Source organism: Chiloscyllium plagiosum, chromosome 1 (genome assembly GCF_004010195.1).
Source record: "Chiloscyllium plagiosum isolate BGI_BamShark_2017 chromosome 1, ASM401019v2, whole genome shotgun sequence".
In the NCBI taxonomy this organism is placed as follows: Eukaryota; Metazoa; Chordata; class Chondrichthyes; order Orectolobiformes; family Hemiscylliidae; genus Chiloscyllium; species Chiloscyllium plagiosum.
The window spans coordinates 12,836,056-12,856,521 of record NC_057710.1 but is presented as its reverse complement, the minus strand read 5'-3'; the positions used below and the strand labels follow the sequence as shown (position 1 = coordinate 12,856,521).

Here is a 20,466-nt window from a genome sequence, read left to right as displayed (position 1 = left end):
CTACCTATCGCATTCCCAGCTACCTTTCCCCCAGCCCCACCCCTCCCCACACCCCCATTTATCTCTCAGCCCCCTTGGGCCTTCCCCTACATTCCTGATGAACAGCTAATGCCCGAAACGTTGGCTTTCCTGCTCCTCGGATGCTGCCTGACCGGCTATGCTTTACCAGCACCACACGTTTTGATCCTGCTTCATGTACGATCTTAATAAAGACATAACAGCCCGGGTTGACTATTCGGTTACATTCGTTATGATCATTGCTGATCTGACTGTAGCCTCAACTTCACTGTCTCCCCACATTCTTTGAGTTCTATTGCAATAAACATCTCTCAAACCCAGCCTCCAATTAATTTAAATGACACAGCCTCACTGGAAAAAAGAATTTCAAACACCGATGATCCTCTGACAGGAGATATGCAGGGGGTGGTGTTCCCAAGTATCTGCTGCTCTTGTCCTTCTAGATGGAGGTGGTCATGGGTTTGGAAGATGATGTTTAAGATCTTTGATGAATTTCTGTTGGAGCTGCATTCATCCAGGCAAGTGGGGAGCATTCTATCACACTCCTGACTTGTGCCTTGCAGATGGTGGACAGGCTTTGGGGGATTAGGAGGTGAGTTGCTGGCTGCAATATTCCCAGCCTCTGACCTACTTTTGTAGCCACTGTGTTTATGTGGCGAGTCCAGTTGGGTTTTTTGATCGATGGTAATCCCCAAGATGTTGACAGTGGGAGATTCAGTAATGGTAATGCCATTGACTGTCAAGGGGTGGTGGACAGATTATCTCTTATTGGAGATGGTCATTGTCTAGCATTTGTGTGGTGCGAATGTTACTTGCCACTTGTCAGCCCAAGCCTGGATATTATCCAGATCCTGTTACATTTGAAAATGGACTATTTCCTTCCTTGAGAAGGTAACAAACAAATTAGAAGAGCCAGTGGACATGATATATTTGGATTTCCAGAAGGTCTTTGACAAGGTGCTGCACAGGAGGCGACTAAATAAAGTTAGACCATGGCATTAGGGGCAAGGTACTGGCATGGATAGAAGATTGACTGACTGACAGAGAGTAAGGATAAAGGGGTCTTTTTCAGGATAGCAGCCTGTGACTAGTGGAGTTCCGCTGGAGCCCGTGTCGGAACCACAATTATTCACACTTTACATTAACGTTCTGGATGAAGGAATTGTTGCTAAATTTGCAGATGACAGAGAGATAGGTGGAGGAACAGATACTGTTGGGAAAGTGGGGAGGCTGCACAGGGACGTGGATAGGCTGGGAGAGTGGGCAAAGAAGTAGTAGATGGAATACAATGTGGGGAAGTGTGAGGTCATGCACTTTGGTAGAAAGAATAGAGGCGTAGATTAGTTTCTAAATGGGGAAAGGCTTCAGAAATCCGAAGCATAAAGGGACTTGGAAATCCTCGTTCAGGATTGTCTTAAGGTTAATATTCAGGTTCAGATGGCAGCTAGGAAAGCAAATGAAATGTTTGCATTCATTTCAAAAGGGCCAGACTACAAAAGCAGAGATGTACTACTGAGGATGTGTGAGGCTCTTGTCACACCACATTTGGAATATTGTAAGCAGTTTTGGGCCCAGTACCGAACGAAGGATGTGGTGCATTGAAGGAGTTCCAAAGCAGGTTTACAAGAATGAAGGACTTGTCCTATGATGAGCAGTTGAGGACTCTGGGTCTGTATTTGATGGAGTTTACAAGGATGAGAGGGGATCTGATTGAAACTTACAGAATACTGAGAAACCTGGATAGAGTGAACATGCAAAAGATGTTTCCACAAATAGCAGAGAGTAGGACCTTTGGGAAAAACCTCAAAGTGAAGGGATAAGATCATAAGACATAGAAGCAGAAATGAGGCCATTCAGCCCATCAAGTTTGCTCTGCTATTCAAGCATGGCTGATAAGTCTCTCTTTCCAATTCTGACGCTTTCTCCCCCTAACCCTTGATCCCGTTGACAATCAAGAACCTATCTATCCCAGTCTTAAATACCTATAGGTTCACCACTCTCTGGCTGAAGAAGTTTCTCCTTATCTCCATTCTAAAAGGTATTCCCTTTACTTTAAGGCTGTGCCCTCAGGGCCTTGTCTCGCCTACAAATGGAAACATCTTCCCAACATCCACACTGTCCAAGCCATTCAGTGTGCTGCATGTGTCAATTAGATTCCCCTCTCATCCTTCTCAACTCCATACAGTATAGATTCAGAGTCCTCCAATGTTCCTCACATGTTAAGCTTTTCATTCCTGGGACAATTCTCATGAACCTCCTCTGATCACGCTCCAGGGCCAGTACATCCCTCCTGAGATATGGGGCCTTTACATATGGACATGGGTGACCCTTCACAATGGAGATGAGGAGGAATTTCTTCAGCCAGAGGATGGTAAATCTATGGAAGTCATTGTCACAGAAGGCAGTTGAAGACAGGTCATTGAGAATTTGTGGTTCCGCTGTCTTTTTGGGGGATTGGACAGCAAAATATAGCAGATCTTACAAAGAAAGTATTCTGCTTCACCACACAGCTTTTCACAAATTCAAGGCCTTTTTTCCAAATAAGGTGTGATGTTTATATTAGTTCCATATCTTGAGTTTTGGGTTAAAATCCCTGAAGTCCACCCACTCAATTTTTATTTCCATTTGTTCACAGGCCATTGACAAGGTCAACATTGATCACCCATCGCTCACTGTCCAGCAGACATTGCTGTGGATCTGGAGTCACATGGAGACCACACCAAGTAAGGATGGCTGATTTCCTTCCCTAGAAGGGATTAGCAAACAAGATATTAGGCCAAGTCTGTAATGAATTCAAATTCCACTAATGAATTCTGCAAAAAAGCCCCAGAGCTTCCAGCTGCCCGCCACTTTAACACATGAACTGTTCCCTGACCAATACCTCTGTCTCGGGTTTGCTGCAGTTCTCCAGCGAAGCTCAGAGCAAGCACCTCATTTTCCACTTGGGAACCCTGTAGCGTCCTGGACTCAATATCGGGTTCAATAATTTTAGGGCCTGAGGTCCCTTCTCCCATGTCCTTAGTCCAACCCCAAAATTCCAGGCGTTGTCATCACATTGACTGCTACCACACACAAGTCCCAATTAGCAGTGATCCATTTCCTCAGGTTAACCTTTACCCAGTCCTTTGTCCATCCAACAGTTCTTGTCTGTCTTTGGACTCTATCTCCACCTATTGTTTACTCTCCCCCCCCCCTTCTGCATAAGTACCAACCCAATCCGAGCAACAATCAGTCCTGAAGAAGAGTCACTGGACCCGAAACGTTAACACTGCGTCCTCCCCACAGATGCTGCCAGACCTGCTGAGCTTTTGCAGCAATTTCTGTTTTTGTTTCTGATTTCCAGTATCCACAGTTCTTCCAGTTTATTGTTTTTCATCTGTCTGATTGCTTGCTTCAGCTCTCTCTTCAATGGTATTTTAGAACCATAGAATGCTTAATTTGCAGATAGAGGACATTCAGCCTATTGAATCCGCACCGACCTTCTGAAGCGCATCCCAGCCAAACTCACTGCGCCACCTTACCCTCATAACCCACCATGGCTAATCTAACTAACCTGCAGAGCTCTGGGGGGAGACCACCGCACCCAATGGAAACCCACGCAGTCACAGGGAGAATATGCAAACTCCATGCAGACAGTTGTGCAAGACTGGAATTCCCTGCATAACAGCATCATGTGTGAATCCGCACTACATGAGCTGCACTGGCTTAATCAGTCTATTCACCACCACCTTCTCAAGGGCAATTAGGGACGGGCCCGTTTGGGTGAATGAATCTGTCTAAAGAGCGCAAGGAGATCGAACTACTGCTATGTTTATGTATGAGAGAGTACAATGCAAGCAGAGAAATTCATTCAATGCCGAAAGGGGTTAATTCCACAGGAAGGAAACCAACAGCTGAAATAAGTTGTGAAGTTCCTCAAATGTGAGCCCATTATGCTAAGGAATATGCTGCCACCTAGAGCACTCAGTGCTGATATGACTGAAGAAACTGACATTTTTCCAAGAGAAGGAAACAATGGGATAGAGATCCAAATGATAAGTGACACTCGGTGGTAATAGGTCCTTTTTGTCTCTGCAGCTAAATGCTTAGCCCAGCCAGATTGATTGAATATAATTCATCTATTTCTAACAGGTTCAAAAGAAAAACTCAATAATACAGGACTAATTGACACAGAAATAACAGCCCTGCAAAGCCTTGGTAAATTAATGTTTTCATAGTGCAAATGTCAGACTGGTGCATGAAGGGTTATTCCATTGATGCTGTGATTAGAAGCATTACTGTGACACAGAAGGACCTTTTCCATTCAATGTATCTCATGTACCTACGTGGGAGTAGTTGATGCTGGGACCAGCTTCTTAAAGTGCTCCAATAATTAATCAACAATTGCATTCCTAACCTTGACAAGAATGAGCAATGACATAATTTGTGTTATTATCTGAAAATTAAAAAAAACACAAAATGGGCATAATCTTAACATAACAGCCTGAAGTCTGTCAGTGAGGCAATGAATGAAGCCAGTCCCTGCTGATGGTTCAATTATTCAAGGCACAGTCATGTAACGAACTGTAGGATAAAGAACTTCACCTGAAGGTCACGCTATTCAAGAAGTACTCTTGAAAACAATGGTACGATTCTATATTGAGCATCAGTGTTCCTGTTGTAATTGGAGGTGGTGGATGGTGAATGCATTGAAAAGGCTCCCAGTTACCAAGGTAAAGACACTGTGGATGCAGGAGATCTGATATTTTCATTTCTGCTTTATCTCATTTACAATTCCTTGTTTGTGTTGTCAATCACTGATTCACGCTAAACAGTACATCTAAGTGAGTGTTGTGTCAAGACCGAATCCGACTGAGCAATGAGGTCCTCTATTCTCAACAGAAGATTCCATAGCAGATAGCACCTCAAGCTTGTTCTATTTTTCTGAATGAAACTAACAAAGTAATGCAGCTGAAGGTGAGGGCTAAGATTGTAAAGGAGCACAAGCTGATAGACCTGGGGGTACACATTAAGGCAGATTAATAAAGCATTTTATCATGAGAAGGTGAGATTTCAAAAGCATGGAGGTTATGATAAACCTTCATAAACACTAAGTCAGCATTAAATGGAGTTTACATCCAATTGCTAAGAGTGTTGAGTACAAGAGTTGGGAAGTCATGTTGCAGCTCTCCAGGATTTTTAGAATATTGTTGGAATATTGCGTGCAATTCTGGTCTCCTTCCTATCAGAAAGATGTTGTGAAACTTGAATGGGTTCAGAAAAGATTTACAAGGATGTTGCCAGGGTTGGAGGGTTTGAGCTGTAGGAAGAGGTTGAATAGGCTGGGGCTGTTTTCCCTGGAGCATCGGAGGCTGGGGGTGACCTTATAGCTGTGTATAAAATCATGAGGGGCATGGATAGGATAATAGATAAGGTCTTTTCCATGGGGTGGGGGAATCCAGAATTAGAGGGCATAGGTTTAGGGTGAGAAGGGAAAGATATAAAAGAGACCTAAGGGGCAACTTTTTCACACAGAGGGTAGTACGTGTATGAAGTGAGCTACCAGAGGAAATGGTGGAGGCCGATACAATTGCAACATTTAAAAGGAATCTGGATGGGTATATGAATAGGAAGGGTTTGGAGGGATATGGGCCGGGTGCTGGCAGGTTGGACTAGATTGGTTTGGGATATTTGTTTGGCATGAACAAGTTGGACCAATGGTCTGTTTTCCATGCTGTACATCTCTATGACTCTAGGTTTGGAACTTTCTTGCACAAATAGCAGTAGATAATGGACCAGTTATTAACTTTAAACCTGAGGTAGATAAATATTTGTTAAGCAACAATATTAGGGATATGGGGTCAAAAGCCATATGGAATTAGGCCACAGATCAGCCATGATCTCCCTAACTGGTGGAACAGAATCGAGGGGCCAAATGGCCTACTCCTGCTCCAGTTTCCCTATGGTCCAGGCACCATATTCTGAAGAAGACATTGGAGTGAGGGCATAAAAGATTTACGGGAATGATTCCAGGGATAAGGAACGTCAATCACATCGATAAACTGAACAATGTTCAGCAAGAGGTGTTCAATGGATGATTCATCTCAACCTCTTCCAGTGGTCCCAGCATTACATATACCAGTCTTCAGCCAATTTGATTCACTCCATGTGATATCAAGAAACAGTTGGAGGCATTTGATACTGCAAAGGCTACAGGCCCTGACAACATTCCAAGAATAATACTGCAGATTAGATTAGATTACTTACAGTGTGGAAACAGGCCCTTCGGCCCAACAAGTCCACACCGCCCCGCCGAAGCGCAACCCACCCATACCCCTACATTTACCCCTTACCTAACACTACGGGCAATTTAGCATGGCCAATTCACCTGACCTGCACATCTTTTTGGACTGTGGGAGGAAACTGGAGCACCCGGAGGAAACCCACGCAGACACGGGGAGAATGTGCAAACTCCACACAGTCAGTCGCCTGAGTCGGGAATTGAACCCGGATCTCTGGCGCTGTGAGGCAGCAGTGCTAACCACTGTGCCACCGTGCCGCCCACAAGCCCAGACTTGTGTTCCAGAATTTGCCACTGCCTGGGAAAGCTTTTCCAGTGCAGTATCAACACTGGCATCTACCCAACATTGCGAAAAATTGCCCAGGCATGTCCCGTACATAAAAAGCAGGACAAATCCAACCCAGCCAATCCCATCAGTCTACTCTTGACCATCAGTAAACTGATGGAAGGTGTCATCAACAGTGCCATCAAGCAGTACCTGCTCAGCATTAACCTGCTCAGTGATGCCCAGTTTGGGTTCTGCCAGGGCCACTCAGTTCCTGACTTCATTACAGCCTTAGTTCAACCATGGACAAAAGAGCTGGATTCCAGAGGGAGAGTGACAGCACTTGACATCAAGGCTGCATTTGACCAAGTGCGGCATCAAGGAGCCCTGGCAAAACTGGAATCAATGGGCATTGGGGCAAACTCTCTGTTGGTTAGAGTCACACTGGCACAAAGGAAGATGGTTGTGGATGTTGGAGGTCAGTCATCTCAGCTCCACGACAGCTCTGGAGGAGTTCCTCAGGATAGTGTCCTACGTCCAACCATATTCAGCTGCTTCATCAATGACCTTCCTCCATCATAAGGTCAGAAGCGGGGATGTTTGTTGATGATTGTACAATGTTCAGCAACATGGGGCGGCACAATGGCTCAGTGGTTAGCACTGCTGCCTCACAGCGCCAGGGACCCGGGTTCGATTTCAGCATCAGGAATGTGTGGAGTTTGCACATTCTCACTGTGTTTGCGTGGGTTTCCTCCCACAATCCAAAGTTGTGCAAGCCAGGTGAATTAGCTATGCCAAACTGCCCATAGTGTTGCATTCATTAGTCAGAGGGAAATGGGTCTGGGTGGGTGACTCTTCAGAGGGTCGGTGTGGACTTGTTGGGCCAAATGACCTGTTTCTACATTGTAGGGAATCTAATCTAAATAAGCATTCGTGACTCGTCAGATCCTGAAATAGTCCATGTTCAAATGCACAATCTCCAGAGTTTGGTTGAGAAGAGGCAAGTAATATTCATGCCACACAATGCCAGGCTATGGCCATCATCAATGAGACAATCTAACCACCGCCCCGTGCATTCAATTGTGTTACCATCATTGAATCCCTCACTATCAACCTCTTGAGGGTTACTATTGACCAGAACGTCTCACCATGTAAACCACAGCAGCTACAACAACAGGTCAGAGGCTATGAATATTGCGGGCACATAACTCACCTCCTGACACCCCAAAGCCTGTCCACCATCTACAAGGCACAAGTCAGGAGTACGATGGAAGACTCCATACTTGCCTGAATGGGAGCAGCTCCAATAACACTCAAGAAGCTTGACACCATCCAGGACAAAGCAACCTGCTTGATTGGGACCACATCTACAAACATCCACTCTCTTCACCACCCAAGCTGAGTGTGTCCTATCTACAAGATGCACTGCAGAAATTCACCAAAGATCCTCAGACAGCAACTTTCAAATTCACGACCATCTAGAACAGCAAGGGCGGCAGATACATGGAAACACTACCATCTCAAGTTCCCCTCCAAGCCACTCACCATTCTAACCTGGAAAAATGTTGCCATTCCTTCACTCTCACTGCGTCAAAATCCTGGAATTCCCTGCCTAACAGCATTGTGGGTCGATCTGTAGTGCATGAACTGCTGCAGTTCAAGAAGGCAGCTGACCACCACCTTCTCAAGGGCAACTAGGGATGGACAATAATTTGTGGCCAGCCAGCGATGCCCACATCTATGAATGATTTTTTTAAAAAAACTCAGGAAATGTTTACTTAGAGAAGAAAAGATGAAGAAGGGATTTGAAAGAGTTGTTTCAATTCTGAGGGTTTTGGACAGAGCAGACAGAGAGAAACTATTCCCAAGGGAATAAGGATTGAGAACAATAGGACACTGATTTGAGGTGAAGAGGGTGGTGCATGTATTGAATGAGCTGCCAGACAAAGTGGTGGAGACTGGTACAATTACAATGTTTATAAAGCATCTGGATGGACAGATGAATGGGCCAAATGTTGACGAATGGGAAACATAGAAAACATTCATAGGGCCACAGGGAGGAAGGCAGGGTGATTGAGACTGGGTTAGGTATTCTTGCAGAGAGCCAACACAGGGCTGAATGGCTTCCTTCAGTGCTGTAACTGTTCCATCACTCAGTGAGATTGTGGCTGACTACCATATCTCCAACTTCTTGCCATATCCCCATGCCCATTGATTCCCTATCAAACTCAGCCTTGGATGCACTTATTGACTAAGCATTTGCCGCACCTTGGGGCAGAGGATTCCAATGATTGACAACTGCCTGGGTGAAGAAATTCCTCCTCATCTCAGTCAAGAACAAAAAAATGAAGAAAATTACAGCACAGGAACGGGCCCTTCAGCCCTCCTAGCCCACACTAATCCAGATCCTCTACCTAAACCTGTCACCTATTTTCTAAGGGCATGCATCCCTCTGCCCCCTGCCATTCATGTATCTGTCTGGACACATCTTAAATGACGCTACTGTGCCCACCTCTACCACCTCCACTGGCAACATGTTCCAGGCACCCATCACCCTCTGCGTAAAGAACTTTCCACACATATCTCCCTTAAACTTTTCCGCTCTCCCCTTGAATTCGTGACCCCTAGTAATTGAGTCCCCAACTCTGGGAAAAAGCTTCTTGCTATCCATCCTGTCTATACCTCTCACAATTTTATAGACCTCAATCAGGCCCCGCCCTGAACCTCCGCCTTTCTAATGAAAATAATCCTAATCCAGTTAACCTCTTCATAGCCAGCTCCCTCCGTACGAGGCAGCACCCTGGTGAACCTCCTCTGCGCCTCTCCAAAGCATCCACATCCTTTTGGTCTCATGCAGCCTATCTCTTATCATGAGATTGAATCCCCTGATTCTGACATATGCAGCCGAGTTTTCTCCTTTTTCAGTCAGTCCAAACCCATAAAGAATTATCAATTCAGTAAAACGCACCAAAGAGCCATCATGGAGAAACATACCCACTTACAGAGTCAAGGAGGAAACAAGTGGAAAGTTTGGTGGAGAATGCAGATCGCAGTTTTGAATTGTAAGCTCAAACTTAATCCTCTCTCAGCCTTTAATCATCCTGTTTTCATGGATTTTGCATCATTTTCTTTCTTTTCAAACTGACTAAAAAAGACGCACTACCACCATCATTAAATTTAGGCAACATCAAATCGCCTGAACAAAACTTCACCGCTCCTGACATCTCATGAACTCCTCAACTCAATACCAGTCTTCTTATTGACTCTCAGCCATTTTAGCTCTTGCCTTTGCTATCAGGCAATGCTGCAAGGAAACACATAACTCACTTAAGTTAATTTATTGATAGTGTGAGTCAACTTACATCCAAAATAAGAAACAAATGATCATCACAGGGCTGAAACCAACCAGTCATTTCCACGTCAGATTGTTCCTGAGCAATTCCAATTGCTGATGGAACAGAACCATTTGAAGGGAAGATACAAAAATGCCAGAGCAGAGGGTAAAAGACAGGAGCTTCCACTAAGAATGCTAAAGTACTCGATATAGTAACTGTTTGCCTGCTAGTACTGCTGAAGGGTAATTCCTTCTCTGCTTCTCAAATTGATTTTTACAATCAATTTACAAATGGCGATCAGCCACCAAAACACTTCAGAATCGATCGGGATAGATGCCATCTTTGGAAATGAAAGATTCAAGCATAATTATTGTGTGGGTGGAGAATCACTGGTCAGGTTGCAGAGTGTAGCATTGAAAACGTACCCTCAGTTGGACTGCATAGATCACAGTACTGCTTATATCAGAGAAGTTCTGCTCTGGCTGTCTGATTTAAACTTTAACATTTGATTTGGGCTTCTTTTCCCACTATCTCCAGAAAGAAGGAAATTGCTACAAATGCAGGGAATGTGTCAGCAGTATCCTAGCCACATACGTGGAAGGAGAAATAGAGCTAACTTTCCGAGTTGGACATGATTCTTCTTCAGAAGGAGATGAGTAACTTTATTAAACATCCTCTTCAGCAAGGACACGGATTTATATTAGAATCATAGACTCATAGAATCCCTATAGAGCAGATGGAGGCCATTCAACCTATTGAGCCTGCACTGACCTTCCAAAGAGCATCCCAACCAGCAGACACCCCAACCAACCACCCGATCGCCGTAACCCTACACTTACCATGGTTAATCGACCTAGCCTACACAACTCCAGATGCTGTGGGACAATTTAGCATGGCCAATCCACCTAACCTACACATTTTTTTTATTGTTCTACATACATTAGATAGTATGGTGGCTCAGTGGTTAGCATTACTGCCTCACAGTGACAGGGATCCGGGTTTGATTCCAGCCTCAGGTGACTGTTTGTGTGGAGTTTACAGGTTCTCCTTGTGTCTGCGTGGGTCTCCTCCAAGTGCTCTGGTTTCCTCCCACAGATCAAAGATGCACAGGTTAGGTGGGTTAGCCATGCTAACTTGTCCTTAGTGCCCTGGGATGTGCAGGCTAGGTGGATTAGCCATGGGGAAATACAGGGATACAGTAGGGAGTTGGGTTTGATTTGGATGGTCTTTGGAAGGCCAGTATGGGCTGAAAGGCCTGTTTTCACCACCGCAAGGATTCTAGGGCTTTATCGAATATGGCCACTGCTGGCTGAGCCAGCATGAATTGCCCAGAGAGCAGTTAAGAGTCAAACATATTGCTGTGAGTCTGGAATCACGTATAGACCAGATAAGAATGGCAGATTTCTTTCTCCAAAGGACATCAGACGTGTCTTTACAACAATGATTACATGGTTACCGTTAGGCCAGCTTTATCTTTCTTTCTAGATTTTAATTTTTAAAACGGAATTCAATTTCACAATCTGCAATGACTCCCAAAGTTCTGAATTTCTAATTTACTAGCACACCATTGTCTTCTGCCAGTGCTTTCACTGTGGTAAAACCCTATGGGTGGGTAACCCAATAACTTGGCATTGCTATTAGGACAAGTAGCCAAAAGATTAGTCAAAGAGCCAGATTTCAAGGGCTGTTTTAAAAGAAATAAACTTCAATTGTTATTGAGTTGCATTTTTATTTGCTTTCAGTCCAAGTTTTCCTGATTTGTTCCCCCTGCTGATGTTTTGTGATAAGGAGGTTGTGAGAGGTGGTAACTGGGGAGGGAGAGTGAGGAGGGTCACTCCACTCATCCTGCCATATCTCAGGCAATTGAGCATCTGCAAACCAGGAAGGTGGGCAAACCCTGTTACCATAACGGAGAGGGATTTGTGTTTATACTGCAGCCTTCCTGACCACTGAATATCTCAAAGTGTTTTGCAGCGAATGGAGCACAGCTGAAGTGTGGGAATCTAGGAAGCAGTCAATATGAGCACAGAGAGACCCCAAAGGCAACAATAGTTGCCCAAAGGCAAAGACTAAATAATTTGTTTCTTGTGATGTCGATTGAGAGATAAACGTTGGCCAGGACACCACGGAACAACTCCACCACTCTTTAAAATAACAGCACAAAACTTTTACAGCCACTAAGAGAGCTTTCTCTGTGGAACTCATTGCCACAGAGGGCTGTGCAGACCAAGTCACTGAGTGTATTTAAGACAGAGATTGATAGGCTCTTGATTAGTAAGGGGATCAAGGGTGACATGGACAAGGCAGGAGAATGGGATTGAGATACCATGATCAAATGTTGGAGCAGATACAATGGGCTGAATGGCCTAATTCTGCTACTATATTTTGGTCTGATGGGCTAACACAAAGCTTCAGTTTAACACTTTATTCAACAGACAGTTCAGTACAGCCTTTTTGTTATTCACTCCTGGGATATGGACCTCGCGAGATGATCAACATTTATTAGGCGAAAATGGGTACTGCAGATGCTGGAGATTAGATGCCCTGATGAAGAGCTTTGGCCCGAACCATCAATTTTCCTGCTCCTCAGATGCTGCCTGACCTGCTGTGCTTTTCCAGCACTACTCTAATCTTGACCAATATTTATTGCCTGTCCTTGGTTATCCTTGAGAAGGTGCCAGTGACTCAGTGATAGTAAAGGAACAGCGATGTATTCCATGTCAGGATGATGAGTGGCTTGGAGGGAAACCTGCAGCTGGTGGTGTTTCCATGTATTTGCTGTCCTTGTCCTGGTTGTGGGCTTGGAAGGTGCTATCTGAGGATCTTTGGTGAATTTCTGCAGTGTATCTTGTAGATAGTATATACTGCTGCTACCAAGCCTTGATGTTTGTGCTGTTGGGTCCTGGAGTCAGGAAAGCACCAGCCTAGTGATAATTATCACTGGGCTATTAATCCAGAGAGCAATAGGAGAGTGGAGGTGGGGCTGGGAGGAAGGTAGCTGAGGAAGATTGCCTTCGCAGCCCCACCCCCACCCTCCTATGTATCTCTCAGCTCCCTCCCTGCTCCCTCTCCCCTACATTCCTGATGAAGGGCTTATGGCCGAAACGTCGACGGTCCTGCTCCTCGGATGCTGCCTGACATGCTGTGCTTTTCCAGCACCACACTTTATAACTCTGATCTCCAGCAGCTGCAGTCCTCACTTTCTCCTATTAATTCAGAGACCCAGGTAATGTTCTAGGGACCTGAGTTTGAATCCTGCCATGGCAGATGGTGGAATTTGAATTCAATAAAAACAAATCTAGAATTCAGAGTCTAATGATAACCATGAATCCATTGTCAATTGTCAGGAAAATCCAGTTCACTAATGACCTGTAGGGAAGGAAACAGCCATCCTTACGCAGTCTGGCCTACACATGACTCCAGACCCATAGCAATGTGGTTGATGCTTAACTGCCCTTAGGGCAATTAGGGATGGACAATAAATGCTGACCCACATTCCATGAATAGATTTTAAAAGAAGTCTGGAATAGGGGTTTGAACCCAGTCCACTTCACTTCAGAAGTGAGAGTATTAGCAATGCAACTGACATAGATGGGCTCAGAATTAAAGTCCAGCTCAGTCACCAGGTGGCACGGTGGCTCAGAGGTTAACACTGCTGCCTCACAGCACAAGGGTCCCAGGTTTGATTCCAGCCTCAGGTGACTGTGTGGAGTTTATGCATTTTTCCCCATGTCTACTCTGATTCCTTATTTAGACACATAGTTGATAAAGTTTATGGATAACAAAATTACACAAGCCACATAATCTCCTAGAGGCTGCTGAATCATAGAATCCCTACAGCGTGGAAGCAGACCATTTGGCCCATCGAGTCCACAAAGCAACCCTTCGAAGAGCATCCTATCCAGACGCATCCCCCTACTCTATCCCTGCAACCTTGCATTTTCCACGGGCTAATCCACCTCACCTGTATAACCATGGATGCTATGGACAATTTAGCATGGTTAATCCACTTAACTTGCACATCTTTGGACTGCAAGAGCATTTCAGTGACTAGGGGTTACATGGTAGATTAGATTCCCAACAGTGTGGAAACAGGCCCTTTGGCCCAACCCATCCACACCAACCCTCCAAAGAGCAACCCACCCAGACCCATTTCCCTCTGACTAATGCACCTAACACTATGGGCAATTTAGCATGGCCAATTCACCTGACCTGCACATCTTTGGACTGTGGGAGGAAATCGGAGCACCCGGAGGAAACCCACGCAGACACGGGGAGAATGTGCAAACTCCACACAGACAGTCACCCGAGGCTGGAATCGAACCTGGGAATGTTGGCGCTGCGAGGCAGCAATGCTAATCCCTGAGCCACTGTGCCACCCAGATAGTGTCATCAGCACTTTATCTATTGCCTTTCTCTTTAAATGTGGGCAACACTAATAAGACATCAGATTATACCCATCACAAGATGCCCCGAGACTATTAAGAGTCAACCACTAAGAATAGGACTGGAGTCACGTGTAAGCTGGACCTCATAATGTTAAGCAGCTTTGGCTTTGACAGACAATATGAATGAATTTGGTTTTCATTACAATTCACAATGTTTATACTTATTAAAACAAGCAGATCCACCTGTACATTTACAATCAATGGAATTGTGAACTTAATATCTCTGTGTTGACATCCAAGTATCCAAAGTAGTCAAGTACCACAGCCATAAATGTTTCAAGCTTGTTTTCTTATTAAACAAAAAGATTTCAACAAATAATGGAAAAGAATTAAAAACCAAAAGAACTGCAGAAGCTGTAAATCAGAGACAAAACAGAAATTGCTGGAAAAGCTCAGCAGGTCTGGCAGCATCCGGCGAGAGAAATCAGAGTTAACGTTTTGGGTCGAGTGACCCTTCCTCAGAATGCTGAGTAGTTTTGAAGAAGGATCACGGGACCCAAAACATTAACTCTGATTTCTCTAATTTTGTAAATAATTTGACTTTCAGTTGTGTGCCAATTGTTCAGCATTCCCTTTCAAGAGACATTGCTGCATCCAAGTTTGACAAAAGAGATACCAGGATGAGAGGTTTGTGAAGATGAGAGCAGCAAGCAGTTTTCTGCTTAGAGCAGCAAAGGTTAAGAGGAGATGTTCAAAATCAAGAGGGATTTATTATAAGAGCAGAGAGCACAAGAACTACTCAGCATGTCTGGCAGTATCTGTGAAGAGAGAAGCAGAATTAGCATTTAAGAGAAGGATCACATCTGACTTGAATCATTAACGGAGTTACTCTCTCTACGGACCCTGAGAGACTCACTGATTGTGACCGGCCATTTCTGTTTTAATTTCAGATTTCTAGCATGTAACAGTATTTCACTTTTCATTTGAGGATTTTAATTGTCTTCACTTGCAAGAAGGGGCAGTAACCATAGGACAAAGATTTAAGATAATTGACAAAGAAACTGTAGGGGAAATGAGAATTCGTTTTTATGCAGCGAGCTGGAACATGCTGCCTTAAAGGGTGGTGGAAGGAGATTCATTAGTAACTTTCAAAAGGGAATTAAATATAATCGTGGAAAGGAAAAGGCTTGCCATGAAATGTGGAAAGAGCTGAGCAGAGGCATTAATTGGATAGCTCCTTCAAACGGTCTACCATTGTGCTGGGTAATTCTGTGATTAGATGGCATGACTTAAAATACAAACCTTTCCTTTTTATTGTGGGAGTGCTTAACAACGCAAGTCACATCATAAAAATTATTTCCTTCACCACCAACTCCCCTCTCCCCCACCCTACCCACCATCCTAACACCCACTCCCCCCCATCGACTGCCAAAACAGATCTGTTGGTGATTGCATAGTCTGCTGCGTCTCTGTTCTGGAAGATGTTAAACACTGTAAACTTCCTTTGAGAAAGAGCAGGGGAGTTTTCCCCAGTCTCCTGGTAAATATTTATCCAGCAATCAACATTAGAAGAACAAAATTATCTGGTCATTATCACATTACTCCTGTAAGAGATTACTGTGTACAAGACTGAATGCCTGTATTATAATTGGGATCAAATTTCAAATAAAGCATTTCATTGGCTGTAAAGTGATTTGAGACATCCAAGTAGTACAATAAGTTCTAAATAAATGCATGTCCTTTCTCTATTTCTTTTTGAAGAAGTTTATCTGCTTCCACATCTAAATGATCTGGTCGTAACTCTCAGACTATGCCACCCACCTTCCCCCTCCCACCTCTCCCCCCCCCGCCCGAAACTTTTACATACGTGGTGAGTCAGAAAGTATATGGATTTATAACATGAGAGATGTGATATTATCAGTCACATAAACATCATCAATTCAATTAAAAGACTCAATAAAAAGTGACAAAATAGAATAGGACAAATTTACTCTGAATAAAAAGTAAGAAACATCCTAATCTCACAATGAGTTCTTTGCTTTTGTTATTCTTTATATGGGAATGTGAGCATTGCCAACTAAGCTGGCAATCTGTTACCCATTTCTAGTTGTCCTTAAATTGATTGGCTCTCTTGGTCATTTCAGAGGATAGTCAAGAGTCAACCGCATTGCCATGAATATGGAATCCCATGTAAACCAGACTGGGAAAGATAACAAGCTATTTCCTTCTCTAAGGAACCAGATGACTTTAATTTGAAAGTGAACAATCACCATTTGACCAGCCTCGTTGTAATTCCAGGTTTTACCAAATTCTCTTTTACCTTCTACCGTGGTGAGTTACAAACCCACGTCTCCAGGAGAGTAGCTGAGGCTCTGGATCACTCATCCAGTGAAACTGACAGTGTTATCCTCTGAACCTATACCCCATGGAATACTGTAGTTCAAGACTGCATCTCACCACCAGCTTTTCAAGGGCTTTGAGGGATAGGCAATAAAACACTAGCCCAGCCAACAGCACCAACAGCCCAGAGCAAGGCTTGCAACTATGAGTCAAAATTAGAGTGGTGCTGGAAAAACACAGCAGGTCAGGCAGAATCCGAGGAGCAGGAAAATCGACATTTCAGGCAAAAGCCCTTCATCAGGAAGGACTTCTTGACTCTAATCTCCGGCACCTGCAGTACCCACTTCCACCTTGCATCTATGAGTCAGCTAAGACCCAATGGGCAGCCCTCACACCCCTGTGTTGGAAAGTTGTACAAGTCTCAATACAGCGGCCCCAGCACAAAAATCAAGGCTAACACTCCACTGCAGTGCTGAACAAGTGCTGCATGTCAGAGACTCTGGTGTTTATGTGAAACATTAAAGTGAGATATGTCTGCTCTTTTAGATGGATGTGAAAAATTCTCAGGATGCTGTTTCAAAGAAGAGAAGACCACAAAATGTATCCAGCTCACTGAGGCTGCTCCGTCATTCAAGGAGGTCATGGCAGATCTGATCATCTTCACCCACATATTCCCCATATCCCTCGATTCTCTTACTGATTAACTACCTCAGCCTTGAATATTCACAATGATCCTGCCTTGACAGCACTTTGCAGTAAAGAATGCCAAAAATTCACGGGAAGAAGAAATTCCTCTTCATTTCTGGGAGACCACTTGCTTTGAGATTATGTCCTCTGGTCCTCCGGTCTCCCAGAAGGGAAACAACCTTTCAACTCTTACCCCATCCAGTCCTCTTATTCTTCTAAACTCCAGTGGGTGCAAGCCCAAACTACTCAACGTCACCTCATAAGAAAATCCCTCCCTCTCTGGGATCAAACTAGCGGACATTCTCTGACTGCCTTCAATTCCAAGTCTATCCTTCCTTAGGTAAGGGGACCAAAACTGTTGACAATATTCTATGTATGGACTTACAGTTTTGTATAGTTTTAGCAAAAGCTCCCTATCTTACACTCCATTCCCTTTGAAATAAAGACCAAGGAAGATTTATTCCTGGTGATATTTATCCCTGAATCAACATCAAATACATGGTCATTCTCAAAATTTGCAGAGGTTGAATTTACTGTCATGGGTTCTACATTATAATAGTGACGACACTTTAAAAATACTTAATTGACTGCAAAGTGTTTCATGACAGACTGAGGTAGTGGAAGGCACTATATAAATGCATTATTTTCCTTTGTAGAATGTATTTTTTCTAAGGCAGGACATGCCAAGATCCTTTTGAATTGTAAACAGTGCTGTAATAAAGAAACATGCAGCAGCCAATTTGTAGACAGCAATGAAATGATGAGTAGATAACATATCTTGAGTGGTGTTGGTTCAAGGATATGTATGCTGCAAACCATTGGGGAAAACTGTAACAGAGAGGGCAAGGAGAACTATAGCTTAATATCTTATGTAAAAGTTGGCACCTCAGACAGTGCAGCATCCTCTCAGTACCGTGTTATAATGTCAGCCTGGATTATCTGCTCAAGTCTCCAGAACAGGTCTTGACCCCACCACCTTCTGATTCAGAAGTGAGAGTGTTACCAACTGAGTCATGGCTGACACCTCAAAAAAAAACCAGATTTGAAACCAAAAGTGTGACATTTAAAGGAACTGAATGTTTTCATTAAATGGTGTTTACTGTCATAGCAACAGAGTGCAGCATGCAGCAGCAACTATGAGACACCATAAGTTTCGGCTGATGGTTCAACTCACAGGAAGACTTAGAAAAACCGTACTAGAGAGCAAGGAGCAAATCCCTAATCCAGTTTGTATTCCAGAAATCATCTCAGCTTTATCTCCAAGATTCCCTGTGCTTTACTTGGACTTTACAACTGGAAGTGAAACATTCAGTCACTCCATTCAATTGATCAGATTCCTTTCTGTTTACAGTCACTGTAGTCACTCTCAATTGTCAAAACTAACAATATACAGAATATACATAGAATTTGTCATAAAAATCAGTTCTATTTCCTTTCCCTAGTCCTCTAAAATTGGTACGGTGGACAATGAAGAAGGTTATCTAAGGGTACAAAGAGATCTTGATCAATTGGGTCAATGGGCTGAGAAATGGCAGATGGAGTTTAATTTGGATAAACGTGAGGTGGTGCTTTTTGATAAAACAAACAAGGGCAGGAATTATGTAATTAATTATAGGGCCCGGGTAGTGTTGTAGAACAGAAAGACCGAGGGGTTCAAGTACATAATTCTTTGAAATTTGGGTCACATGTCGACACGGTGGTTAAGAGGCATTTAGCACACTTGTCTTTTTTGCTCAGACCTTTATGTTGGGACGTCATTTTGAAGTTGTACAGAATGTTGGTGAGGTCTCTTTTGGAATACTGTGTACAGTTCTGGTTGCCCCGCAATAGGAAGGATATTATTAAATTGGAGAGAATTCAGAGAAGAACCAGGCTGTTGCTGGGAATGGACAGTTTGGGTTATAAAGATAAGCTGGATCGTCTGGGTCATTTTCATTGGAGTGTAGGACTTTGAGGGTGGCATTACAAAGGTTTATGAAATCATAAGGGACATAAATAAGATGAATAGCAAGGGTCTTTTCCCTAGGATCAGGGAGTTCAAAACTCGGGGGAATATTTTTAAGATGAGAGGAGAAAGATTTTAAAAGGATATGAAAGGCAACTTTTTTACACAGAGGGTGGTTCATTTATGGAATGAAATGCCAGAGGAAGTGCTGAATGAGGGTACATTAAAACATTTAAAAAACATTTGGTTAAGTACATGAATAGGAAAGCTTTGGGGGGATTTGGGTCAGTCACAGGCAAATGGGACTAATTTGCTTTGAGAACATAGTCAGTATGGACTAATTGGCCCGAAGGGTCTGTTTCCACACTGTATGACTCTGAATCTATGAGTAGTTAATGTAATGGTTCTGCAGTAGGAGAACAAGCTATGTCTTAGAAGAGCCAGGATGCTATGTAGTTGCACATAAAGAATAACACAGGTGCAGTAATTCTGTCACAGTAGGGAGTGGGAAGAACAAACCTGGGATAAGCGTTCTCCCACTCTCCCCTCACAGCAAATCACCCGAATTTTGAAACTCATAGAAACCAAACCCTTGACCACATCACTGGGCAGTAGTCCGTAATATTTCTGTTCCACCCAGCTCAGGACTGACTGAAATAGTTATAGGATCATCTGGTTGCTCGGATGGTATAAAATAAATACAATATATTCAGCATAGGCTGTGTGCTCCACTGAAAACTAACAGATGGTATACCTCTATGATTGACGAAGATCTTTGTAATGCATTTGTACAATTGTGTTTACGCGTAGGTATGCCTGAGTGTCAGTATATATGTTTTTGCATACGTGCGTGTATGCATGCATTTGTAGACATGTCTGTTTGCATCTGTGTGTTTGCATATGTGTGTGTTTGTGTCTGTGTTTTGGATGTCTGTGTTTCTACATGTTTATATATGTGTGTCTGCTTGAGTTATGTGTTTATAACTACCTGCGTGCGCGTTTATATCTGTGTTTGTCATGCCTGTGCTTATTCCTGTGTCTATATGTATGTCTATGTGTGTACGTGTCCACATTTGTGTTTGTCTGTGTATCTATGTATTTATATCAGTGATGTATGTGTATATGATTGCATCTGTGCTTGAGTCTGTGTATGTGTTTATAATTGTGTCTGTGTGTGTATGTGTGTGTTCCTATATTTATGTCTGTGT

General features: G+C 43.5%; 1 protein-coding gene across 1 annotated transcript in view; it reads right to left on the bottom strand.

Annotated features, from left to right (window-relative positions):
• Nucleotides 1-20,466, bottom strand: part of LOC122555203 (5-hydroxytryptamine receptor 7-like) — a 43,341-nt gene that overhangs the window by 20,826 nt on the left and 2,049 nt on the right. The window lies entirely within an intron of this gene.